We start from the raw sequence: 16,171 nt of genomic DNA, 5'->3' as shown, positions 1-16,171 counted from the left end.
CTGCTCCCAGCAAGGCATTTATTAATCAATTATCACTTTGTCAACTCAGTTCAGATATATCACTGCGGACAAGATATACCTCACTCAACAGCAGCCCAAGGAGGGGATTGCAGTGACTTTGCAGTGAAAGAGTGAGGGTTTTAAATACATCCATCATCAGCAGCAGCAGTAAATCTTCATCATGTTTATGGCCTCCCAGTGCTGCTGAGAGGCAAGAATGTGTCCTCGAAAAAACTCCTTCTCTCACCAGTTTCCTGCTATGGCTCTTTTAGTCTATGGTGCTGCCTAAAATGCAAAAGTCTTCTCCAGTCCATCCTGTTAATGCAAATACTAACAAATAAGTACTATGTAAATAATGCAGAGCACTATGCCCATTTAGCACATGGCTCAATGATGGCTTTGTGTTCTTCTCCCTCCAGTTCAGACCAACATCTCCACAGCCTTGCTGCGCAGAAGTGGTTTCATTCTATGGAAACATGGCCTTGCCAGTCTCTGCTGCTTGGTTAAAAACACACTAGTCAAAGGAAAAGTGCAACATTTTGTTATTCTCTTTCTTACCAAGACAAGATGAGGGGATTGATAATCCTCTTTTATGTCTGTTAAACGTGAAACTGGAGCCAGAGAACATTTATCTTAGCTTAACTTAGTTTAGCTTAGCATAAAGACTGGGAACAGGAAGAAACGGCTAGCTTAGCTCTGTCCAAATGGGACTCCAGGAATTTACTGCCAGGAAATAACTGCTCTTAGCCAAGAAATATCCCAGCACATAACACCACATTAAACCACAACTTGCCTTTTCAATCATAAAAATATTGATGAATACTATGTCAGAGTTTTATATACTGCTGTAGTGACTCATTGACATGACTATGAATTCAACGCCTTAGAATATAATGTTAAATAATAATGACTTGACATAATATTTAGCATTGCAAAGTCCTTATTATTTGTATTTTTTATTGCTAGTATTATAACTGCAAGCAGTGTATGCAGTGAGAGTCACACGAGTGTGAGTGGGACACGTTCATAGTTGTTTAAAAGCTTACAACACATAAGGTGTTAGGGCTGAGGTGAGACCACCGCTGGAGATAAGAGCCACCACTTCCTTTACCACTGTCCACAAGAATGTTAATAAGGACTTCATTTACACAGAGGACGCAAATGAAGTGCTCCAAGAGATTTATGTACAAACACCAGGCAGTCTAAATACTGTGCAATATGCACTAACACAAATACTGTCAAGGCTTATTACACAGTTGCCTGCTAGCTACTGAAAACTGCTCATTTAGTGTGATTACATGCAGCAGAAAGGTTGATTTACAGGGACAAGAAGTAAAGCTCAGACCCACATTAGAAATATTGTGTGTCCAAACCTGGCCCCATGAATCTCTTTCCTTTCTTCATGTAAAAACCACGTAGTGCAAATGCCTTCAAGATCCTTTTTCTAACAAAAAGACTATTTATCTGAAAGAACAATGCTGGATACTCACATGAAAATGAAGGAGGGAATGTGCTGACTTCCCCAAACCTGTCATCTCAAACCTCAAGTGTGCATGATAACTCTCAATCTGTCAGTCAGCTGCCTGGAGCGCTGGGCTTTTAGTATCTTCAAGTCAGAACTGATGTGCAGTATTTCATCAGCAGCACAACACATTCAACAAGAGTGTAAATGGAGTTGGATACAGTGATGACACAGATCAGGGGAACTCAAATTCTAATAAGACGCCCAAATAATAAAACAACCCAGCTATAAATCACTTCAACGTTTTAATCATTCAAAGAAGAAAAAATGAACATCCCATGCCAACAACTGCACATTAAATTCATTAACCGAGTTCTTACGGTAGGGCAGCGCATAAAGAGTGGCATTTAAAAAGCCATTTCTAATTCCATTGAACATAAAACTTGAGCTGTCGTTTGAACTCCACCCCGTCCCATTTTCTTTGCGGTATTTTGGGCTTTGTGAAGGACAAAAGCGGCCTGTGAAAATGGATCGGGGGAAAATGGACCAGTTGGCTCACAGCGCAGAGCGTTCCAAATCCCTCCTCTCCAGCTGAAATAGGGCCCCCCGTTTAATAGCAGAGTTGCACTTGCCGCAACATTCGAGGCACTTTATGGCTTACATATGCACAAATCCCATTATGACTTTCCTCTTTGGATGCTCAGGGGCTACAGTCAATGTAAAAATGTTACCATTGTGGAGGGAAATGACCCATGAAGGGCTGACGAGGAAACAGCTTTCTAAATGCTGTCTGATGTGCTGTACCTGGTCTTGTTGGAAAAGCGTATGGAGGCCGAAAGAGGCAGCAGCTGTATGTTCTGCTGCTGGCTGCCTGTTCAAGCCACTCACAGGTCAGTCAGGGTCAGCGTGGACTGGTGGGACAGTGGTTAGGATGTGACTGCAGTCCAGCCCCACACAGCTGAACGGACTCGCTGCCAAAACTAGGCTGAAGCTCAAGTTTGAACCCTCATATCCTGTGTAAAAACTGGGCCGCAGAAGCATCCTCTACTCCCTTAATCACTGCAGGGTAAATTCTAGGAGACTAAATTGCAGCGGTTTGTCTAGACGGGACACCAGAGGATCGAGTTCCAACCAGGTTGAATAATATTTCCAGAAACTTTTTTTAAGTTGGTCTACCAGATGTTTTGCTACTGTGTGTGTGTATACTGGAATAAGTGAAAGGGGCTATTTAGCATACTCGTCATGTTTCTGTAGCTGACACTTGTTGAGCTTACTACACCTATCCGATATCACCAACACATTAAAGATAACAAATATGTTGTTTCCCCTGTGAGTCAGACTACATGGGCTGCTAAGTCCCAATCAGTAGCTGTGACTGGCAGCATATGACTGACGTTAGAAAAATAACATCCTGGAATGTAGCAGCCACACGGACAAACCGCTGTATACGTTTCACCAAATCACAGTACTTCCTCTCAACAATGTTCAGCCCATTATAACCACCAAGGTATCCTTTACATACAGCACAACATTTCCATGTTCACAAACTGTGACTGAATGTGGGGAAAAATTCAGGAGAAACTCAATTCAACAAATGATGTTGATTGGTGTGACAAACAACCTATCATTGTATTATTATACTTTATCAATTCACTGACACCAGTATTTTGAGACACAGCTGTTTGCTCCTCCTTTAGTATCCGAGTAAATTAATGTGACACATCTATTAATCTAGCCTTTTGAATGCTAATTATACTAATGTAGTGTACATGTCTGTCACTTTGTACTGTGTTACCATTGTGTTCATGCAACACATTGTGTCAGAAGTGTGAACCATGGATTCTCATCCTCCACTATATGAATCACTCCTATCTCCAGCTCTTTGTTGTTATTGTCCCCTCTCTGTCCTCTCAACTTTTCTAAGATTCTCTGCTCGTCTCTGATCATCTTAATGTCGATCTGTCTTAAGGCTTTAGTGGGAATGTGAACATACTTTTTTCAAACATAACACCATTCTCTTCATAGATCCACAGGTACGATTGTAAGTATCTTTGCAGTATTGTAATTCCAGCCTGATGCTGTGTTCACACTACAAGTGTCAAAAGGTCAAAGCCAAGTGTGGCCAGCCATATTGTTGAAGATATGTGTTAAGGACAGTTGAGTTAAGTTGAGGACAGCTCTACTTTGATTCGTAGCATAAGTGTCCAGAACCAGTTTGTAGCTTCATGTCGCTGTCTTTGAAAATGACTTGTAGCCTGTTTCTTTATCACTTGCAAAGTGAACACAGCTTTAGAAGTTAGTAGGCTCTAAATAGGAATAAGCAAAGTAAAAACAGTGTTAAATAAGATGACAGTATATGTATCGTTGGTGTCTGATTTCATTGTGTACAAAATTGTAATTACCAAAAAGAAAAAAACAGTTTTATTTATTTTTTCGCAGTAACAACTGTCTGCACTGGTATTTTTATGAGTGCAATATCTTTGTGTGCCGATGATAAAGAAATAGTGTACTTTGAACACCCAGCTGCAGGATGATGTTGTTAGCTGTTGCATTGGATTCATATTGGGTTTTTTATTCTAATATGTGTACTAAGTATCTAATAACAGCCTAGTGTTCCTCCTTCAGAGAGCATGGTATGAGACACTGATATGAGTAATGAGAGAAGGGCTGTTATTTTACTGTTACTGTGAGACCTCCAGCACTATAATCAACTGAAATCATGCAAAGGATCTCTCAGCAACTTAGTGTTTGATGTAGATTAAAAAAATCATAATCTTCATTTTTGATCAGATTGTATTCATGCATAGCGGACGGAAAATGCACCAATTATATAGCGATCTTCCGTACTACTGTACTGTTATTATGTTGTGTGTGTGCAAGAGTGCAATTTTATTCAGTCTAACAAGTTGTGGCAAGCGTGTTTGGTGTGGCACTGCAAACGCCCACTCTGTATGTTTTGGTTTGTTGCCTTTCTATGTATGTGCCCTTAGCGTGTGTGTCGTGTTGTGTGTGTATGTGTGTGTGTGTGTGTGTATGTGCGTGTTTGTGTGTGTGTACAAGTTGAGACATGAGCATCTAAACACAGCCTGTTTACCCACAGCTGTGTTGAGCAACAGCTCAGAGATGTGACTGTGTGCGTGTGTGTGTGTGTGTGTGTGTGTGTGTGTGTGTGTGTGTGTGTGTGTGAGAGAGAGAGAGAGAGAGTATGTGTGCGTGCATGAATGAGCTGCAGAGAGCATCCTCGCTGAGGCCCGAGGCCAAACAGCGGCTGCGGAGAACAAGAGTCTCTGTCAGCGTGTGTCACGGCAGACAAGTCTGATTCATAAGTCTACCATCAACAAGAGCCTGAAGGATCAATTCTCTAATCATTTTACAGTCTGTCTCTGACTTTTCAAAATATTTCCATCAACACCATGCAGTGATTCTCAGTTGGGATGGTAAGATGGCCGATTAGCTCTCCAGCAGGGTGAAGAGGTTCTCACTTTGGATCCCTGAGTTGAAAATGTGATGGGAAAAATGTGAGGAATTTGCTTTACATTCGTGTTCTTACTTGGCTAGCTTTTCCAGACACTCCCTTTCCTATGTGCAACTGTAAAGCAGGGCTTTGACACTGTCTCTGCACATCTCCACTGTCAGATAACAAGCAACAGGTAGAAAACTTGACATGTACTGGTAACCACTTTCGGACATGCAGACGTTAACTCGTGAGCTCATCTCCTAATATGGCCACCCACTTTACATGGCATGAAGGGGCCCGGAAGGAAGCGAGTAAGGAAGGAAGCGTCATTGAAAAGAGGTCTATCTCAGAGAGTGCAAAGGTCAGCACTTCATTGAAGAGGTAATGTCAGACTGAAGATGGGAAAAGAAGATGCGGGGGCATGGACAGAGACAGAACGGAAGTGTGTGAGTAAGTGAGTAACTGAATAAGTGAAAAGTTTTACAACGAAACATAAAGACGAAAACTGACTTCTTCTCACTTTTTGTATTGTGGTAGAAAAATATACAAAAGTCGTTATGGCTATTGTTCATGTTTTTTCTCTAGTTGCAATGCCGACGGATGCCAGTGTTTTTCTAAATTTGGACCACGCTTCCCATAAATCCAGCTTCCTGAGTTTCTACGCGGGATCAAGAGTGATTCTCCCCACACAAAAGGCTTCCTGAACGTCTCACCCAGGATGCTCAGCAAGTTGGAAACACATGTACGGCGTTGACATTGCAGAAAGAAACACATGGATAGCAGTTTGTACCCCTGGAAACCAGCCGAGCCAGGAAGTGCTCCGTCGCCACGGCGCAGACTGCCGTCCACAGCAGACCCTCTGACCTCTGGGGAATGGGAAGCTCCTGGAAACGGTTCCCCGTACACCCAGCACCTCCTCTGCCTGGTGCACAGTTTAGCATCTGCAGAGAGAAAGAGAGAGAGAGAGAGAGAAATGGAATGACGGGGCCATCAAACAATAATGTTGATTGCTTTGGACAGAGGCACTGAGAGTGATTATAGATCTCTGATATTGCATGTAACATTGTACCCAGTGAGTGAGAAGAATTTGGCACAACTCAGATCATACTGTTTTAGTTATTCCACTTCAAGTCAGCACTGGGTTTCTTAAAACAAAATATCCAAACAGGTATCGTTTTATTTTAATCCCCTTTATTAAGCTCTTATGGTGCTTTTATAAGCCATTTGTTTATTGTTGATATAGGCTACTACTTAAAATGTGAGCATTTTAACTGCCTCTTAATGTAGTCATTGGTATATAAACAGTAAAAATGAGACTATGTAGCTTTCACTGCAGCTACAAGTGGCACTTATGTGATCATGCTAAATTCTAAACTTATATTTAGCATTTAGCTTACATGGGTAAACGGTAAATGGACTTGTATTCATATAGCGCCTTTCTAGTCTTCTGACTACTCAAGGCGCTTTCACAGTGTTTGTCACATTCACCCATTCACACAGACATTCACAGTGATGGTGGTGGTCCTCTATATACCATCTCATCTAATGTAACCATTCACACCACATTTACACACCCATGTGCAGCACTGGGAGCAATTCGGGGTTCAGTGTCTTGCCCAAGGACACTTCGACATGTGGACCGGGGGAGGCAGGGATCATCCTTTTGAATGGAGGACGACCCACTCTGCTACTGAGCCACAGTCGCCCCATGCTAAGCTATTGTAACAGTAGCAGTAGAAAGTGAAGACTTAAATCAGCAAACTGATTCAGAAATGTTATCTCCACTTACGGATATATTTACACATAATAGCTATCCTTAGTTACCATACTCTGAGCTACTACTCACAGATAGTATGACTAGTTTTTATACAGTACAGTTTAAAATGATGCATTGTATAAACCGTTAAAACGTACTTTATTACACATGGTAAAATGTTATTAGGCCATATAAAATATCTTATTATTGGATATTTATACGTTTATAACAAAAGGTTTTACATATGCAAGGATTCTGACCTTTGATATTGATAGGTTTTTGTACTGTATACATTTTTACATGTCTGTGTATTGTTTTATGTGGTCCGACCCCAGGAAGATTAGCGACCACAGCTGTGGAAGCTAATGGGGATCTGAAAGATAAAGATACACACAATTTTACACCGACCTAAATGATTTGTACATGTGTATAATCACTTAATAAATGCTTCAACGTACAAACAATGTTAACATGACAAATATATTTACATCTTTTGTTAGATATACACATTCATAAAAATATAAAACTCATAATGAAGAATAAGAAAGTGATGTATTAAACACAAATAAATAGTCCTGGCTCACTTAATCAAACACTTTTTAAGAAGATTCAAAATAAAATAGACTGTTTGCCACAAACACTCAGAGTCACTGGATACAGAACCAAAATAAATGTTTGTTTTGTGTAAGAAAAAAAGAAAATGATCAATCATCAGTTATAACAGTCACTTTATCATTTTAACTCACTTTTGTCAACCTTTCAAAATAAAGGTTTATCACATTGGCTTAAGCATGCAAACATAAACTGGAGCTTATGGATTTTCACACACACACACACACACACACACTGACACACTGAAGCCGGGGGAATTCCTTAAATAACATTCAGGCCAAAGCAGACATGGGTGGTCCACGCTTGTCATTATATCCCTGCAGGCAAGAAGGCAAACACAAAGCACCATGGGAAACATAACCTTCCCTGATGGCAGTAGAGCTGCTCTCAATCTGGCAGAAGTCATGTCATGAACTTTGAGTAAAGCACAAATCACTTGGAGATCGAAGCTTGGTATATCGAGCAGCTAGAGATGACACTATCCCCCAGAGCAGAGGTGACTTAACAGAGAGGAAGCTACATGTTGGAGACATGTTGTAGAGAATAAATCTCTCTGACACTGAAGAGGAACTCACAGCTTGTTTGTTCTTCCTACAACACGGACTGAATCACTTCAGGTCTAAATGCAGAGTAATGCTGTGTAATTACTGTGGTGAGCTGCTGTCACATTGACATTGATCTCAAACTGTTGCATTTGATTTTGAGCCTTAAAGTACCTGTGTACGGGCTAACAGTCAATCCTAAACCACAGTCCTGAGCAAACAAACTGAGCAAACAGGCAGGGCTATTGTCAAGAGCAGAGAGTGGGACTTGTTTATGCTTTAAAGTCAAAGAGAGCACGGCAAAGAGCAGGGCCTATTCTCTCTAAGTGTAGAGATGAATGCCTCTCAATGGAGATGTATGGGACAAGAAACATAAACAGCTCTTATCTCTTCGTCCTCTAGCCTTGCCATGACCTTTCTTCGTCTTCTTCGACTCGCTCAAATGGCTGTGTTTGCTCCCCTGTTGTGCCTGGCTCTCCCTGTGACCACTGTACACCTTGTTTAGTCAATAAATAACACGGAGAATCGACAAACTGACACAAAGCACAGATTGTATCTCTGTCCACGTATCATTTTTCTCAGAGTGGATACTGTTGACACTCCCACTCCCTGGTATTTGTCTGACAGATCTATGACTCATGTGCACCAACCGTACCTAAACCAGTGACTGACTATTGACTGTCAGTGCACAAAGTCAATTTTTTGACGTTGTTTCATGCGTTTAAATGATCTCTGCATGTTTACCTAAGCAGAATATAGATCCACATATAGATCCATACACAAAATATGCATTACCGAGCCTGTCAGTGACAAATCTGGTTGTTACACATTAAACAAAACCCATTCTTGTGTTTACTTATTGACTGTTCAAACAAAGCTGAGAGGAAGTGAAAATGTCAGAGGAACTGGCGTGCAGGTGAATCACTGATTACAGCTGAGAGTGGATGAGCTGCTAACATGCGAGGCCAACAGCTGTGGAGCCTCGGGGACTTGTCTCGGCAAGGAGGTCACAGAGTGTGCAGGCTGCACCGAGCTACAAGTTAACTCAAGTGGCAAAGATTTGTAACTGCTCAAACTGTGGAAAACATGCAACAATAACATTGTTACCCCAATATGCTCACACTTATTCATGCGCATTTTGAATTAATGCAGGAGATTTAGGCACACATTATACTGTCATGCAGATAAATATGGTACTACTGAAGAGACAGAGGAGAGAATATTACTCTTCCCTGGTTTTCTTTAAAGTTTAAAGGCTTGATTTAAATCTACTAATTCATTCCTTTGATTCTCCAGCCATTAAAAATGCAGCCATTAATACAACCAATTCTTTTTCAATTTACTTCACGAAATGTAGCATGCTACAGCCATGCTAGCACTTCTGGGAGACTGATTACAGGGCATTTGAACATGGAAGTCTGAGTTTCCAATTGTAAATTTGAACTGGAATGCCCCCTGAAATGATTTATGAAAGTCGGGTAAACCTCACGAAACCTGACCACAAAATCCAAAATGGCTGCTCCACACATCAACAATTGTGAAAGCTGTAGCAATATACTGTTTATTAGCACTTCTGTTCTTATTTGTGTCTCATTAAATCAGTTATACGCACAGTACTGTGCAACTTCTATCTGTGAACATGTTGGTATGCTTTTTGTATGTGCAAAATACAACATAAATGCATTGTTATTAACTGCTATTGGTAACAATGGCTAACCTAGCGAGAGCTAGTAAACCCCACTGTGAAATATGTACATTTTCCCGACTTGTTGAGCTAAAATGCTATCCGCTTGGATTTGACGTCATTGCTAGCTCAACTTCCGAGGTAAATGAAACGCAGCATTAGGTACTTTTAGTTAATGCTAATGTCGGTATCGTGTGTTTACCATGTTAACGATCTTAGTTTATTGTGTTAGCATGCCAAAAATGTGTTAACACAAACTACAGCTGAGGCTGATGGGAATGTCAGAAGTTTTAAATATCTTTGGAAATGTTTTGGTCAAATAAAGACGATTCCTGTTAGTTAGCTAGTGTAGCCACATTTGTTAACTCACATTTGGTTCTTGAGCTTTGTTACTTAAACTTAATTTAGGGTGTTTCTTTAGTTTACTACCCATTTGTATGTGCCAGAGGATATTTCCTAGACACACACTAGGCCCTTGAATGTATAGAATAACTACACTGGGAAAAAAAATACAATCTTTTGAAATACTGTATCAGTTTGCAAGCATGACAAGAGTAAAATGTTCATTATGATGTCATTATACTACATCGTCATACATTCATTTTAGATCTAGCATTGTCTTGTGATGCTATAAGGGGCAGTATTATAACGTCTATCTCTATAGACAAAGAGATTGGGAGGGAGAAGGGAGAAGGGAGAAGGGAGGAGAAAAGGCTTGGTGGTAGAGAAAGCTGGGAGGGTGAGTTGGTGGGTGGGAGTTGTTCATCCAGGCAGGGGTCTCCACGCATTAAAACCAGATGCAGCCAGGCTCCATAGAAGTGAGGTGCATCATGGATTGAACGCTAAAGTCTGGATGGCATATTTAGAATCTGCCAGTCTCATCCATCATCAAGTCAAAGCATGTTCATAGCTCTTTAAAAACAGGCCAAAAAAAACAGAGCAGGGGTGTGCGGGTCACGTGAGCATGCTGAATAAGCGACTAGTGTTTATGTGTACAATGTGTGAAAAGCAAACTGGAGAATGGTCACCTATCTGCGAGATGGAGGCGATTCATGGCTGGGAGTCTGAAGAAGAGCGTTGTGTGTGGAAACCACAGTGATGCCCCTGCCGGCTCAAAACAACCTCCCTGCCAGAGCTGGCCTCTCTGTGGTTTGTGACTGTTCCAGACAGCACGTGCACATGCCGGCGTGCACGATACACTGCACACCTAAAATATGTGTACCTCACACTGAAAACAGGGACTTGACAAATCGGACATGGGGCTGAAATTAGTTCAATTCTGTTCTGTTTGTCACACTTGCTCTCTTGCATGCATGCAAACAAACAAACAAACAAACAAACACACACAAACACACACACACACACACACACACACACACACACACACACACACACACACACACACACACCTGTATGACCGCCCCTCCCCCCTCCCCAGACCCAGTTCGCACAGCTGTCTTGGCAAAATTATGTGAATGCAGTGAGACTGAGCCAGTTCTGCAGATCAGGAATGTCAGTGTGTGTGTGTGTGTGTGTGTGTGTGTGTGTGTGTGTGTGTGTGTGTGTGTGTTTGTGTGTGTGTGTGCGTGTATGTGTGTGTGCGTGTGAGTGTGTGTGTGTGTGCGCGCGTGTGTGTGTGTATGTCTGTGTGTGTGTGTATGTGTGTGCGCATGTGTGTGTGCATGTATGCGTGTGTGTGTGTGTGTGTGTGTGTGTGTCTGTGTGTGTGCCAGGATGTGAGTGATTGCCCTATGAGGGGTAAGGATGATGGAGCACTCAAAAATGAATCATCATCAGACGGCCTGGATGTCCTCTCCCCTCTGCGTCCGCCTCAAAGCCTCCTGGGATCTTAAAGCTCTCAGGAACGGAATCCCAACTGCAGAACTCTTCAATCAACTCCCACGTAAGAGGGACAGCCGATTGGCCAAAATGGTAAAGGTGTCTGCTCCATAATGTCTCATATCTACAATCCATAATGGAAAAGCTCATAGGTTTGATAAACAGTGTCAAAGCAACTTCACTGAATGAATGCAAAGGATAAAACTGGTATGCAGGCAACCATCACACTTTTGACAAAGAATAATTAATCTTCCTGAAACTGTGATGGATATAAGAGCACATGGAGAAATCATTAAGTGAGCCTGCTCAACTTTTACGGTGTTTGTTAAAACTGTGACTATTTTAAAGCTAAATTGACTACTACTAATTGAGGGAAACCAAGGTGATGCGCTGACATGAAAATATTCTAGGTGAACCTTTTCAAAGTGTGAATGAGGACAAATTAATTTTTCATAATGGAAATGTGAACATGTGAAAGAGGGTTTGTGTTTAAAGAACTTGTCTTCCACATGCTTTGAATAAACATGGAGGTTCTAATGTGACTTTTTTTGTAAAGGTAGACAGTTTCTTCTACTGATAAGCTGTACAGTCCTTATAGTAGAACAGCAGTAGTACAACTTGTCTTTCTTTCTTTCTGTAAAACACTTTGCTCCTAAACAAGACTTTAATAAGCTTTGGTTACTCTTGGGGTCTGTTCATCCAAATAACAAAAATACATTTTTTGTAGTTTGCTTTGAAGTATCCAGCAATACACTCAGTTTTGGTTTCATTTGGTGATCCTTTCAGATATCCATGTCAGAGATTTGTGCCTGCAAAACAATAAAATTAAGTTGGATGTAATTTAAATTGTGATCCTCACTAAATCAATCAACGCTGAAGGTCCGAATTACCAGGACGATGTCAGGCTGTTGGTGAAAGTCTGTCACTCTAGTTTGCTTTGCTTTGTTTCCCACACTGTTGGCATCGGTCTGCCTCTGTGTGTGTCTTTCCGGCCGATGGAGCCCGTTGGTGAGAATGGGGATGAAGGTATTGGTCATAATCAGTGTTTATGTTACTTCTCCCATTGGAATCAATACACTGAGGACCTGCTGCTGTAGGCAGGGCAACAGCGAAACACAAGACACAGATAGAGGAAATCAATATGACTTGCACCATCTTGTTTCTAAGATTTCTCTGCCTGTAGTCCAAGTGCAACTTTTTTTTTCCTAGACACAGGTGACGTGAGGCAACACAGCATAGTATAATAGGGACACAGATTCAGACTGTAAGGCCACAAACTAAATTTCATTTACTCCCACTTCCACAAGAAATAAAACACAAACTATCTGCACTGCACATTTTTTTTCTTTTTATGTCATTTGAGTGACAGACCCTTTAATGCACTTACGGCCGAGTAGTTGTGTGACAAAACCAACCTGAGTGTAAAATACCACATTAAAAGGTCAGCATGGTCACTCAGTTGATTTTCAGATCTCTCTGGGTGCTCTGCACCAGTGAGGCTGCAATTGAGCAACTCTTCCTGTCGGCATGCTCACAGACATGCCTCCACCCACAAACACGCTCATCATCTGTGTCCCAGTATTTAATGGCTAATCTGTACCAGATCTCAACACTAATCCATTGAATGCCTAAGGATCAACATGATGGGCTCTTTAAGATGGACATGATGACACAAAAACACACCTGACACTGGGAACGCCAGTAAAACTCCCAGCGCTGCTCTACAGCTTCCTGCTGCGGCCTCAGAACAATAACACAGAGGAGGGAAAACAATTCTCAGCGAACAACATTACAGCTGCACAAGCTTAACAGGCATGTAATTAAGTATATCTTCCAGACAACAAAGGCAAACACAGAGTTATCTAAGTTTTTATGAGAACTTGAAAAACAAAACAAAAAAAACATCACACATGATTTCCTGGCAATCTGTGGTAATCACCATGGAGAGCTGGTGGACCATCAAAGATACAATCAACCACTTAAGACACACAGTCAGCTCTGTGCTGCACTGCACTGGCTTTTATTCATGCTCTGATTTCCATTTTGGCAGAGCTGCTGTTGGTAAGAGTAACTGTATGAAGAGAGAGCACAGACTTTATATGGAGGGAACCATCAAGAAGGATTCAGTTCTTTCTCCTCTGCAGGCTGGGAGGACTGCTGTCTTCTCATTTGTTCACTCAGGTCTGCTTTGCTTTGTCTGCTCCGTGTGTGTGTGTGTGTGTGTGTGTGTGTGTGTGTGTGTGTGTGTGTGTGTGTGTGTGTGTGTGTGTGTGTGTGTGTGTGTGAGTCTCAGCACAAAATACACTCATTTAGTAACTGTTGGATGCACAGCGTTCCCACCCATCTCCGCCCAGTCCTGAAATATAACAGGCAGGATGGTCACGGACACACAAAGACATTTATATACACAGGGCTTATGAAAAATAACTGCAGTAATCTTTTAATAATCCTTTCAGTGACTATATATTTCTGAACCAAAACTGTTTCACAAAGGCAGCTGACTGATGATTTCTCAAATGACTGAAACTAAACCCGGATTGACATCATGGGGGTTTTCTCACACAGCAGGATTAAGTCTAAAAAACGTTAAATAAGATTTGAATAGTTTCTGGATAACTTGATTTGGATCATTTTCCAGATTAGAGGAGGTTCTGGGTTTTACTCAGTGCACCTATCCAGCTAATTTGTAATACTTTTGTCATCATGAGATGAGCTCCAAAATGTTAACATGAATAATGTTTGTGTTAATTAGAGCTGAGTTTGGTACTCAATGCCTTTTAGATACCTTTAAGGTATCGCCTGAAATAACCCAGTTACAAGTGGTGTAGTGTGTTGGAGTCAAGCCCAAATCATTGTCCAGTTTTGAACAATATTTTAAGAATTCAAACACTTTCAAAAGTTGGCACTTTACGCAACTGAATGCTCCCATTCATGTAATGTGTAGCAAATGAAGTAGAGAGAAAAAAGGTATCAGATGAAGTAATCATTCATATCTGTATCACTTTAAAGGTACTGGTATTGGTACAATATCATTTTTTTTAAAGGATGCCCAGTCCCAGTGTTAATGCACATGGAAGTAATATTCCCCATTACACAGATGATACAGTTTTGTATATCTGTGGAGTTCTCTCTAATGCACTTCATAAACTGTCCGTCTGTAATATGCTGCAGTCTCAGCTAATGAAACATTTTTTTAACGTTATATCCAAACATTGTGAATATTGCTACAACTCAGGGGAAGACCAGTTGTTATTTGGTATGATGAACATTGTTCTTTTAGGCAACAGAAAAAAAACACACTTTTCGGCTCTTAGCTTACTTTAAGCCTGATTTTAGTATCATCTCTTGTCTGACTTAAACCTGGATACTTTGCAAAAGCAAAAGCAGACAAAAGACCATGTTTCAAGCTAAACAAATTAGACTATGAAGAAATAAGCCCCCCAGGACATGGCGGCCCAACAGTGGAATTGCAACCACCGGGTCTCTGACATGATGGCATGGGGCCCAAAAAGATTTTCCCCATTGACTTACATGGCGAAAGAGACATCTGTATTTTTTTTCAATCGTCACAACCAAAAACAAAATCACTCATGTTAACATCAGAATTTGATCCATTCAGGTCCAATATCATTGTGAAAGTCTAGACGAGCTGCCAGATTAAATAATTTAATCCCATTCAAGTTAGCGGAGCGCTAAAGCGTAAATTGTTGGCCGGCAAGTGGAACTCTCAACCGTGCCTGCTCTATGGGCTCCATAATCAAGGCCACTGAAGAGACGCTGAGTCACAAAAAAACAAAACGTCTGGGCTTTGGGGTGACACATGCATGGAACTGGAGCTGGAGGGTTACAGCAGGTGGCACCAGTAATAAAGTGATGGTTTCCCCTCAAGGGCTCTTTGGTTTCACTCAGTCTGACAGAACTGTCAAATGGGTGGCAGATATACAGTAAAGGCTTCATATTAATATAATATATTCAGACACAAGGCCGACTGCGGACCAAATGAATCAATAATCCCCATGTACTATGATAGTGATGTGTCATACCCCAAAGCTCAGACATGTTTGGGGTTTTTTTGTGACTCAGCCTCTTTTCAATTACCTTGTCTATAATGTGGAAGCAGTGCCGATCATCCCGGTAATTTCATATGCGGCAGTTGTGCCATTGATGAACAGTTATTGGACTGAACAAGGGCAAACGATGTAGCCATTCTTTTTAGACCTCCAGGAGGAAATAGGGAAAACAGCGATAAGCACCGCAATATACACGAAAAGAGTTACAAGTAATAAAGGAGGAACAAATCAGAAACTAACTGCTAATTATGTTTAGTAGCCTAATATAACTACTAACTGCTAAGTGCGAACTAAATTATTTGTACAGTAATTAACTAATTCTAAATAGTGAGTGATGTATTATTAACGGATCGTAACTTACTCAATCATTAATGTTTGAATATGGAGAATGAGCAGAACGCCGCCATCTAGTGTCTCAAGATCATAGTCGCAAAAAACAAAAAATAATTCCAGCACTCAGGTTGCCAGGTTGGTCAGACCCGGCCCAGTCGCCTACAGGAGACCAGAGTCTGTTTGAGTCTGTTTGAACCCGTCCCCTCCAGCAAATCGTACCTTAAAAACAAGTATTAGAGGAGTTTGACTGACAGTTACCGTTAGCCGTTACAGCTACGTAAACATGAAAGTTAGCTTACCGATCAAGGTTTTAATGCTGTTGAACTCCTTTATCTCAGTCCATCGAGTGAATGCTTGGCCTATATGGACTGGTTTTTGCCCGTCTCTAATGCAGCTGCAGGATTGGCAAACTCACA

Source organism: Echiichthys vipera, assembly GCF_963691815.1.
Source record: "Echiichthys vipera genome assembly, chromosome: 4".
Classification (NCBI taxonomy): domain Eukaryota; kingdom Metazoa; phylum Chordata; class Actinopteri; order Perciformes; family Trachinidae; genus Echiichthys; species Echiichthys vipera.
Note: the sequence above shows the minus strand (reverse complement) of the source record.